Below are 11,957 nucleotides of genomic sequence, written 5' to 3'. Positions count from 1 at the left end.
TTTTAAAGTTATATTTTTAACAGGCCGGGACAAGAAAAGTCTGTTAAAAATTCATAACTTCTTCATCCGACGTCCGTTTTAATCTGTCTTTTTACAGTTGAACTACTATCAACAAGATCTTCGATTCTCGTTTAGGTTGTGTCGGCTAAAAATCACTCGATCTAAAATTCTAGTTTCAGGCTGCATACTGCTATGCCAAATCTTTGATAATTCATAACTTCCTCATACGAAGTCAGATTTGGACATTCTTTTTATGCACGCTCTCAGTTTAATGTGTACTACGACTTTCATTTAGATTGCTAAGGCTAAAAAGCACTTTATCGTAAATTCGCTTTTTACATCATACATTGTCATGTCGGTTCTGTCGCGAAACTTCGACAGGTCATAACTTCTTCGTTATAACTTGGATTTCGGTATTCTTTATATCTTCGGAATCCTTGAACTACTACAACTTTTTCATAGATATCGGGTTCATCTAATATTTCTTTTCGACGCTTATTTTTATCCTTAACTTATTAAATCATAATAATTAAGGATAAAGCACATAATATTCAAATAATACATCTTATTATTTCAAAACAAGTTACAAAGGTTGGCCTAGACTATTACATCATCACTAATGCCTAGCCTAGAAACACGGATGTTACATCGTGCACCTCCTCATGTATTTATGATTTGATTTTGGGAAACTCTGACATTAAACCATTTTGAAAACTAGTTTTGTAATAATCACTGGTTTGAAATTTTTTTAAAAGATTAAATTTGGGATGATTTTTTATGGATGTTACCTGAGGATTGAGAAAAGAGTCATGTTTGGGGTCAGTTGTGTCCATGCACACGTTTTGGTCACATGAAGGACTTAATGGACCTAGGGTTATAGATCTTTCCTTGTGGTAAAGTCCTAATGGATAAAGTTGGAAACTTTATCGATTAAGTCATTGAAAATGACTAGGTCTGAAGTTATGGGTTTAGATCTGTAAGGATTAAGCAATTAATGTCAAAAGGTAATGACGGAAACAAACGAAACAAACTCCACCACTCGAATCCCTCATGAGATCCAAACATGAAATACCTTCGTACCGCTACCTGTGATACAAAAAAACTGAGTGGGTCACGCTTTGGGATCCTGGTGAGCACATAGGGTTTTCAACCCACAATATTTTTTATAATTATATATTTCGCAAAAAGCAAATAACCCGATTATCCATTCCCATTATTCTCACTCCCTAATCCTAAACCAATGATCTCAAGGGATCTATCATAAAGGATCTCTAACTGGACAATGTTGCCTCGGGGATTCCTTAGAAACATGTGTAAATATGGCAACCATAGGATGAACATAGTACCCTCATGAACAGTTCATTCATACCTACATGTCCTAGTCATGTCCGTATGTGGTTCCTTGACGTCTATAGGTCGAGGACCGGCCCATGTATAGTTTCGTAACACCTAAAGGTCGTAGACCTGTCTGCGTACGATTCATCAATGCCTGTCCACATACAGTTCACTAACATCTACAGGTTGTAAACCTGCCCATGTATGATCTATTAACACCTACAGGTTGTATACCTGCCCGCGTATGGCTTAGAAACATCTACAGGTAACATGCATATCCATGTTTGACCCGACTTATCTAGAATAGTTTGTGGTCATCATCAATACCTTACTAGGTGACTACATTACTATGTTGGTAGTACTTTAAAGTCATGACCTCTCATTATCATTTTCGTTTCTAATCACCCTTCACTACCCAATATATTACAACTGGTTAAATAAAATCTGCTCATATAGTTTCTCCTAACATAAAAGGTCTTAATCATAGATAATAGGCACATATAGTACTTAATTATCTAAATACTTCATATCTATGTGTAAGATGAAAGTAACTATGCACTCACTTGATAAATCGGATGATTGGAAAGTTCGGCAACACTTCGCTTCAGCAACTAAGCTTTTCATTTGATGTGACCTAGGTTCATATTACTAAGTCTTAGTCTTATATTCTTTGTGACTAATGATAGTCTAGATTCCTCAACAATCCCAATGTCTACATTAAGATCTATCAATTAAGGAGAAACCAGGTAAATCATGTTGCAGGTAGGGTCCATTTGGTATACTGAGTATACTGTTTGGAAAACTCACTTTAAACACCTCACTACATCTAGCCTAGACATCATTTCCATAAGTAGATCAATTAGTATAATGACTTGGAATAACTGATAAATCTTATTTATAGGTTCATAATAATGAATGTGAACATAAATATAAGTTACATTTGAAATAAAATAAATGTAACTTAACTTATAGAAATTTTAGTGAACACCGGGGAATTACGCGGGCAGAACTCCAACCCGCACACCTCTTTTCGTCGGACTCCTAGATACTCTATAGCCTAACTAAAAATACTCAGAAGTCCGGAAGAGCCGGACTCAAGGAAAGCAAAACATTTGAAAGAGAAAGATTGAAAAGTTGTGAGGAAAATGAAGGAATTCGCAACATTTATATAGCGTTCAGGGGGTGCGTGCCACGCCCTTTGATGAAACAGTTGCCTTCGTTGCCCGCCATGTTTTTCCGCACCGGCGGTCCACCTTATCGCTTCTGGAACCTCGCCATGTGTCACAATCTTTGTGAGCCACGTGCCGAATTTTCATGGTGCCACGCCTCTCGAAAGAGCCGGCTATCCGACCACGTCACGTGGCACCACCAGGTGGTGCCACGTCATCAGCCCAAACAGTTTCTCGCGTATCTTTGAACAACCATAACTTTCACATAGGAGCTCCGTTTATGACGTTCTTTATATCCACAAAATCATATCGACGAACTCTACAACTTTCATTAAGGTCTCAACAAATAATTCTTAATCTAACTAAAATTCATATTTTGACTGGTTTAGACTGTTAAAGTCCGTACAAAATTCATAACTCTTTCATACGAACTCCGTTTTCGGCTGTCTTTATAACGACGAGCTCATATTCGTGATATCTTCAACTATGATTTAGATTGTTTTGTCTAACAATCAACTGGTTTGAGCGTTCTTTATATGCACACTCTCGGTTTTACAATTACTATGACTTTCATTTAGATTACTTAGGCTAATAACCAATCAATCTAAAATTCACTTTTTACGATACACATAGTCGTGTCGGTTTAATTGCGAAACTTCGAAGAAGCATTTATTTCATACAAAGTAGTTCAAAGTTCTTTATATGTACGTAATCCTTTTCACATCTACAATAACTTTGGCTAAGATTATTTATCCTAAATAGCCTTCTACCAAAACGTCATTTTATCGTTTATCGATAAATTACCTAAAAGACTTATAATATGTAGTATGCAACGCGTAAGACTAGATATCTCCCTATTCGAGGGCTCAAATTATAATAATTATCACTTATTATATCTTAACTGTCTAGCCTGAAGTTGTGGGCGTTACACATCCCATAAGGAGTTCTAGAATATTCCACTTTCTTAACTATTGAACAATTAATATTTAGTCCTTATACCTTTAAATAATTTCTTGATTAATCTAATTAATTCCAGTTATTTCCAAATTAATTCAAATTAGTTCTAAATTAATTGTAACAAGTTTCTAATTAAATTATCAAGATATGGCAATTTAATAAACTATTCATCTCACTCTCTTAAATCCTTTTCTAGCTATCTTAGCTCTTAAGAGCAATCCTAAAAGGACTTTGTTATTATTCCCAAAGTTATACCAATTAGTTATGACATTGTACACCCATTCCCAACAGTCTCTCACTTGGACAAGTTATCAACTACTATTGATCGAATAATCTTCGAATAACCAACAAAGAGTACCTTCCATTACAACTGTCAAACTCCGATCTTATCAAGTATCATCCCTTAGATAAGTGAGCAATTATTCCTTTGTTTCTACAAGATATATTTATGAACCAAGTCATGGATTATGAATCAACCTAATATTTCAACATTATGCTTCTTGATTTCTAATTTCTGGTGATCAAATTAGACTACTAATTGAACACATCAGTTTAATCCGTACCTGGCCACACACATTAGATATCAACACAAAATCACCGAGGGTCCCAAGGATATCGCTTCGCCTATTAAGGCAGAAGGAACAAATAAACTTTGACTACATAGTTTTTCTCTACTTCTCAAATCACATATGTACTTACTTGTTATGACCACTAGTTACAGATAGCATTAGAGTAAGACCAATGCACAAATGAATTGTATGTAAAGAAAATATATTTCCATTTTAATAATAAAAGATATGATCATCATTACCCATAATATAATCCATGAAGTAATCTCTCTGATTTCGGGTTGTTCTAATACTTAAATCTCCAGATCAAGTACTCATGAGTGTTAGTGCAATCTCCATTGTATGTCCACTCTCTATCGACGATCCACCAACCTCATGACAATCTTAATTCCTCTACTTACTCCCAAGAGTAAGACCAACTGTGGAGTTTTGAATAAATTAATAACTAGTAAGTGGGTTCTAAACATGCAAAAGGAGAACACAGTGGTAAACTAGTTGAAAAGAATGATATCCATCATATAGTAAGATCTCTACTTAATAATCGCTAAATCAGATTAAGACTTTATACTACTTAAGTTCTCAAATTTAAAACAAACTACTCCAAGTGGTCTCTAGTTATATCATTTGCAAATCAAATGCATCACGACCAATTCTTACTGTCAGATTTGTTGACTTAGCGAATGGATCGACAAGTTTTTCTTTCGATATGATTCTTATTGACTATGATGTCTTCATATTCAAACAACTATAAAATGTGATGGTACTTGCTGTGTATACGCCATGTGAGCTTGCATTACTTTGGGATCTATACTCCAGGTAAGTTCACCCATTCAATCAAAAGAACTTTCAATGATGTTAGTAATGAATCTCTTTCAGTCTTAGCTGCCTTTGCATTCTAATTGGTTGCAATATATCCAAATTTATTCTCAAATCCACTAGGGTGTATTACTTGGTACTCTTCCAAGCTAATACTTCACCATTCAGTAAAAGCATAAATTCCGACTGCAAACAAATTGTCTTTATTAGAGTGGAACTCAACATTAGTGTAACATTTACATTGATCTCTTCCATACTAATACCATATCCTTTATCCTCTTAGGACACTAAGGAATGTTCTTGATTTTGAGTCATTAATTCTTTCAAAGTTTATATGATCTGACCTATCATGCTCGAGGCATACGAGTCATCATATTTGGTATATGTCATGGCATACATGATTGATCCCATAAGCAGAAACATGTGGGACACAAATCATTTCTTCTAACTCAATAGTAGAAGTATGAAATTAGCGATGTTCAGTGTCATGCCACATATTATGAACTATTTCGAGTTTGTTCAGGATTTCATGTACCTTGGCTTATCCTAATGAATTACCCATATCTATCTCCATAAATCAACATATTCAACATGTGTGTTGTTTCTCCCGTGTGTCTCAAGGCGAAACAATCTTCTCAAACAAAACCAATCTTTTATACTTGCTACATTAGAACATTGTTTCCTATGAATTGTATCTTATGAAAATACATTACAAGGGTGACAACAGTACTCCCACTAGTATTGACATATACATGGCTCATCTTGATTTGTCGAAGCTCAAAATCTTTGAACTTTCTCATTGAAACAAAAATCCCAATTATTCCCACTATCTTCGACATACCTTATGGTCCATCTTCGTTTCTATGAATTCAAACTCTGTCACACCCCCGACCGGCGGCGGAAACGTCAGGCTGTGCGACGTAGGGATATTGGATCACAGTTGTTGAACATACATTGAACAGTACAAAACAATATAAAACATAAATATCACTTCCATTATGGATAAAATATTACATCACAATATGTTTCGGAAATACTAGAATTTCGATTACAAAAGGTGTCTTAACAATTAGGCATGACTATAACGATAATAGGTCTTCGGTAGCTTCATCGATCAACCGCTGCTTTTAGAGGTGCAATCTTCCATCTAGCGGTTTCTTAGGAATACATGTGGTTTCAAATAATGTTAACGCAATGTTGGTGAGTTCACAATATTATATCTTTGAAAATACTTTGCAATTTTATTAAGTTTTAAAAGTATTTTGATTTACATTATCAGGGTATTTTTTAATAGTATTCTACCATTCTTTTTAGGTTTTACCCTATCAAATGTAGTATAATATAATCTTGTTCGTAGTATAATTATCTTGTAGAAATATACATATAATACATATACTTTTGTCCCAGAAGTATGCTCATGAAGAGCAATACTTCTAATCTTAGAGTGAGAGGGATCTTTCATATGCAAGATTAAGTTGGGGATACCATCCAATCTTAATCTACATAACCGTTTTGCTTTATTAACTAATTTACTTTTTAATTTTATTAAATAGATATCTTTAACAAAGTCAAACTGGCGGAATGACAACATTATCCCTATATGTGTACGCCTCACCTTTGTACATATAGAGGATAATTATAATAATTCCTTTCCATTATTATCAATATGTATATACGCTTAACCATAATATATATAGGATAATTATAATTAGTGAATATTCCATAGTTATTCTTATATATATATATATGGGAAAAGGGAATATACATTACAGCCCCACCTAAGCTTAGTGATAGCTTATTTTATTTCCTTATTTTTATTAGTTTATTTTAGATTTTTAGCTCTTTTTATTAGTATTGCATTGTATATTCTTTATTTTCTTTAGTATGGATCGTACCGGGTGCTTTTTATGTTGCATGAGGAATTTTGCAGGGTTTTGGAGCTTTTTGTGATTGTGGATTTGACTGAAGACGGCTTAGTGGGCTCCCGAAGCATTATTGGGCTTGGCGGAATCAAAGAAGAAGAATTGGGGTTTGAAAGTTATTGGCTTGGATTATTTGGGCTTGTGAAGATGGATCATAAATTTCTAATTTTGGGCTTGGAGCATCCATTTAGTGGCTAAATGATGATTGGTGGATTCAAATTACATGGACAAGGGGGGGACCAAAGGAATCTTTGGTAGTGGAAGGGTGGAGTAGTGGAATGGTGGACCAATAGCATTCCAGCAGCATTTGCGCGGGTGGAATTTTGGCTGCGCGGGTACCCGCGCAACTGCCCAGTTTGGGCATTTTGGTCATTTAGCTCACCATAACCTTGGGGGATCAGATCTAGCAGCCAAAACTTCGATTTTACACCATTGGAGACCTGTAGGAGGCGATTTTTGAAGCTCAAGACTCATTTCTCTTCATCTTTGCAAGATTTTTGGTAGTTTCTTTATACAATTAGACTTTTGTGATTCTTGTTACTTTGTTGCCATGAGTGGCTAATACTCTTATTTGGTTGACTTTGGCTGAAAACCAATGAATGTTTGTGGGTTTTGAAGGATTTATGTTGATTATCAATTTATTCCATGTTTATGATTCTAGTTTACAATTCTTATGCTTATTTGATGCTTTGATCATGAGCTTAGTATTTGATTGACCAATGGTTGATTTGTTTCATTGATTTTGCATTGGATCATTGAATTTATCTAGAACAAAGGCTTTATGATGGTAGAAATCATCTCTAGCTTATGAATCATAGCTCCTTTATGGATGTGTAAGCATTTGACATCCTCTAGGAATTGGGGATTCCTTCATTCTTAAGGCTAATTGATTTCTTGGGATTAATTGCTTCAATTGACCCTTGATCTTAACTAAGAAGGTGTGTTGTGGGCTTCCCCAACCTCCATACTACCTATGAGGAATCTTGGCATATCATGCTTCATGATTGCTATAACCAATTTGGGATGAAGGATAAGCTTTGTATTAGATCCTAATGATAAACACACAAATGTTCATTGTGTTGAATTGCCTTAGTTAACCAATTATTCCCAACCTTTGAGCATCTCATCAACTTGCTTAATCGCAAGGTTTTTAGTTATTCAAGTATTTTAGTTTTCAAGTAATCAAACACCCCCCCCCCCTTTTTAGTTTAATTGTAGTTAGTTAGTTTATTTACAATAGTTCTTTTAGATTGCATTGGTGATTGAATACAACCATTTCCCCGAGGATCGATACCCCTTTTTACCATTAAATAAATGCATTGTAAATAAATAATCTCCACTTGAAGTTTTGGGTGTTTCTAAGCTTGAAGTTGGTCTAAAAATAAGCATATGGAAGTCTTGCAATGATCTTGGTGAAGTTTGAAAAATGCGAAAATTTGAAATTTGCGCGGGTGCCCGCGCAGACTTTGCGCGACCAGCCTCCAGCCGTGCAGATTCCGAGTTCCAAATTACCCCCAAATGGGATGCATTCTGATGTATGCGCGCGGCCGATCCTCACCCGCGCAAATGTTTGCGCGACCGACTGCCACCCGCGCAACCCTTGCGCGACCCAACCCTAGTCGCGCAAATTCGAGCTCGAAAATTACCCCAACATGGGATGTATTCTGATGTGTGCGCGCGGCTGCCCCCCACCCGCGCAAAGTTTGCGAGGGTACCCGCGCAAATATGTCATTTCATAAGAAAATTTCGAGCCATTTCATATGTGTCCTTTGTGCGACCAAGCTTTCATCCATGTGTATTTAGGCGGCCAAGAACTCCATCCAAGCATCATTATGCGGCCCATGTGTTGCTTCCATACCGTCCTCGCGGGCCTCCTCCATCTTGATCCCGGTATGATCCTTCCTTACTCTCATCCTAAGCATTGAGGACAATGCTTAATTTTAAGCTTGGGGTGAGGTATTCTTATATTTTTTTTATTGCATTTAGGTTGTATATTGTTGCATTTAGAGTAAGTCATTTAGGTCATTCATAAAAAAATTGCATAAAAATTTCAACAAAAAAAAAAAATTTCCATATTTTGTTTCTTTCTTTTCTAATTTTCATACTCTTTAGATGCATTCTAGTTTAAGTTCATGCATTTTTGTTCTCTCTTGTCTTCTCATCCCTACAGGTACCAGAGCACCGAGTCATAAGTATTGAATCATAGATTGGTCCCGGGTCGTGATATGGAATTCCTTGTATTTGATAAGTGGGACACGTTTTGAGCCTCACAGACCATTTTAAGACCGCTTGTGTGGGGGTCAGATGCAGGTAGCTTGATTGGGTCTAGGTGCGGAGGGATGTGGTTGGTCATGCCAATGTGTGCGAGCAAATATTAGCCCGGTAAGGTACAATGAAGATATTGAAGACTCGCATCTTGGTTTTGGGGGAATACCCCTTAGTACTCCCGAGTCTCGTCCGAGCCTTGCTTAGTTAGATTCTCACCACCTTTTTAAGATAGGTTATTTTTTTTAAAGAGTCTAGAGTAGATAGTTAGATAGATTTTGTTTATCACACCTTGCATTAAGGTGCTTGATGAACTTTGAAGTGGGTCCCCAATTCACATCTTTTGGGACCAAGTCTTTTCGGTAACACCCATTTTTGAGTCATTCCCCACCCTTTTTAGTTGATCTTGGCACATTGTCAATGATCATTAGGTGTTCATGTTAGCCTCCATCCTATGCTACATGGTGAAATTCCTTAGACCTTCAAAGAAGAAAACACAAAAAGAAACAATGAAGAAGATTAAAGAAAAGCAAGAAAAACAAAGAAGAAAAAAATGAAGAAAAAGAGCAACACAAAAAGAAGAACAAGAATCCAAGTTCAAGGCTTTAGTTCGAAAAAAAAAAGAGACTGAATATCAAACAACAAAGAGGCTAAAGACCAAATAACAGAAGTTCAAGATTGAAGATTTAAGCTGTTAGGTTTAAGTTTAGGTTAAGTAGAATTTTTTATTATTTTATTTTATTTTTTTGATTTTTGGTGAGAAAAGGTCTTGACGATGAGACAGTAGACTGTAAAGGACAGTACAAGGGAGAAACCTCTGAAACCGGATGTTTGCCCGGAGGCCGCGCTACAAAGCCCTATTTCGTACTATACACTTTAGCCTGACAAATGGTTGACTTTGGCTGAAAACCAATGAATGGCTAATACTCATTTCTCTTCATCTTTGCAAGATTTTTGGTAGTTTCTTTATGCAATTAGACTTTTGTGATTCTTGTTACTTTGTTGCTATGAGTGGCTAATACTCTTATTTGGTTGACTTTGGCTGAAAACCAATGAATGTTTGTGGGTTTTGAAGGATTTATGTTGATTATCAATTTATTCCATGTTTATGATTCTAGTTTACAATTCTTATGCTTATTTGATGCTTTGATCATGAGCTTAGTATTTGATTGACCAATGGTTGATTTGTTTCATTGATTTTGCATTGGATCATTGAATTTATCTAGAACAAAGGCTTTATGATGGTAGAAATCATCTCTAGCTTATGAATCATAGTTCCTTTATGGATGTGTAATCATTTGACATCCTCTAGGAATTGGGGATTCCTTCATTCTTAAGGCTAATTGATTTCTTGGGATTAATTGCTTCAATTGACCCTTGATCTTAATTAAGAAGGTGTGTTGTGGGCTTCCCCAACCTCCATACTACCTATGAGGAATCTTGGCATATCATGCTTCATGATTGGTATAACCAATTTGGGATGAAGGATAAGCTTTGTATTAGATCCTAATGATAAACACACAAATGTTCATTGTGTTGAATTGCCTTAGTTAACCAATTATTCCCAACCTTTGAGCATCTCATCAACTTGCTTAATCGCAAGGTTTTTAGTTATTCAAGTATTTTAGTTTTCAAGTAATCAAACACCCCCCCCCCCCTTTTAGTTTAATTGTAGTTAGTTAGTTTATTTACAATAGTTCTTTTAGATTGCATTGGTGATTGAATACAACCATTTCCCCGAGGATCGATACCCCTTTTTACCATTATATTACGTTTTATTTGCAAACAAAGGGTGTAATTTGCTTGGTGGACTTGACAACCCACCAAGTTTTGGCGCCGTTTCCTGGGAAACTGGTTATTGTTATTTGATTGTTTATGCCTAGGTCTACAAGAACCGGTGAACTACTCTACAATCCGGAAATTGAAAAAGAAGCAAAAAGGTTGAAAAAGTTAGCCAAACAAGCAAAGCAACAACAACTCGTTCAAGATTCTTCCTCTTCTCCACTAATCAACATAGAAGATCAAGTTCACACTTCAAGTGATACCGACACCGAGCCGAGTTCTCCAATTGTTGGTCAATCCTTTGAAGACATTCCGTTTGAAAACCACATAGCCATGAATCACACTCCACCTCACAATCCTAACCCAAACCCAAACAATCAAGATGCTAATACCCCACCTCATCAACCAAGACAACAACAACAAGAACCTCTCATTGATATGCCACCTTGGAATCAAGCCCCTCCTCAAAACCAACCCAATTATCCGCAACCACAAAACCAACAATTCCACCATAACAACCAACCTCAAAATAATGCTTTTCAAGTTCAACAAGTACATTACCCAAATCAACCCAATTACCAACACCCTCCAATATACCAAAACCCAATGTACCCCTAACAACAACCTCCCTACAACCAATACCCTAACTACCAACCTTATCCACCACCAATCTACAATCCCCAACAATACCCATACCCACCTTACCAACAACATCCTAATTACTTGCAACAAACTCCCAATTACCCCAATCCACCCAATCCCCCTCAAGAGTTGACACTTCGACAAATGATGGAGACGGATGTTACTCACACACCTCTTGGTATTGTTTATCCCGCAAACCGCCGAGGGATTGAATTGAAGTCAAGTTTCATACATCAACTCACCAAATTCCATGGTTTGGATAGAGAAGATCCTCAAAGGCATTTGAAGTCCTTTCATATGATATGTGTTAGCATGTTGCCCGAAAACGTGACATTGGATGATTTCAAGCTAACCGCCTTCCCGCTCACCTTGGAAGATAAAGCTAGAGAGTGGTTATTCAACTTACCACCGGGATCTATCCACACATGGGAAGAGTTACTCAAGGCCTTCAATAGCAAGTTCTATCCCACCTCCCGGATATCAAGTCAAAGAAGTGACAT

Source organism: Lactuca virosa, chromosome 5 (genome assembly GCF_052849685.1).
Source record: "Lactuca virosa cultivar CGN04683 chromosome 5, Lactuca_virosa_CGN04683_v6, whole genome shotgun sequence".
In the NCBI taxonomy this organism is placed as follows: domain Eukaryota; kingdom Viridiplantae; phylum Streptophyta; class Magnoliopsida; order Asterales; family Asteraceae; genus Lactuca; species Lactuca virosa.
Note: the sequence above shows the minus strand (reverse complement) of the source record.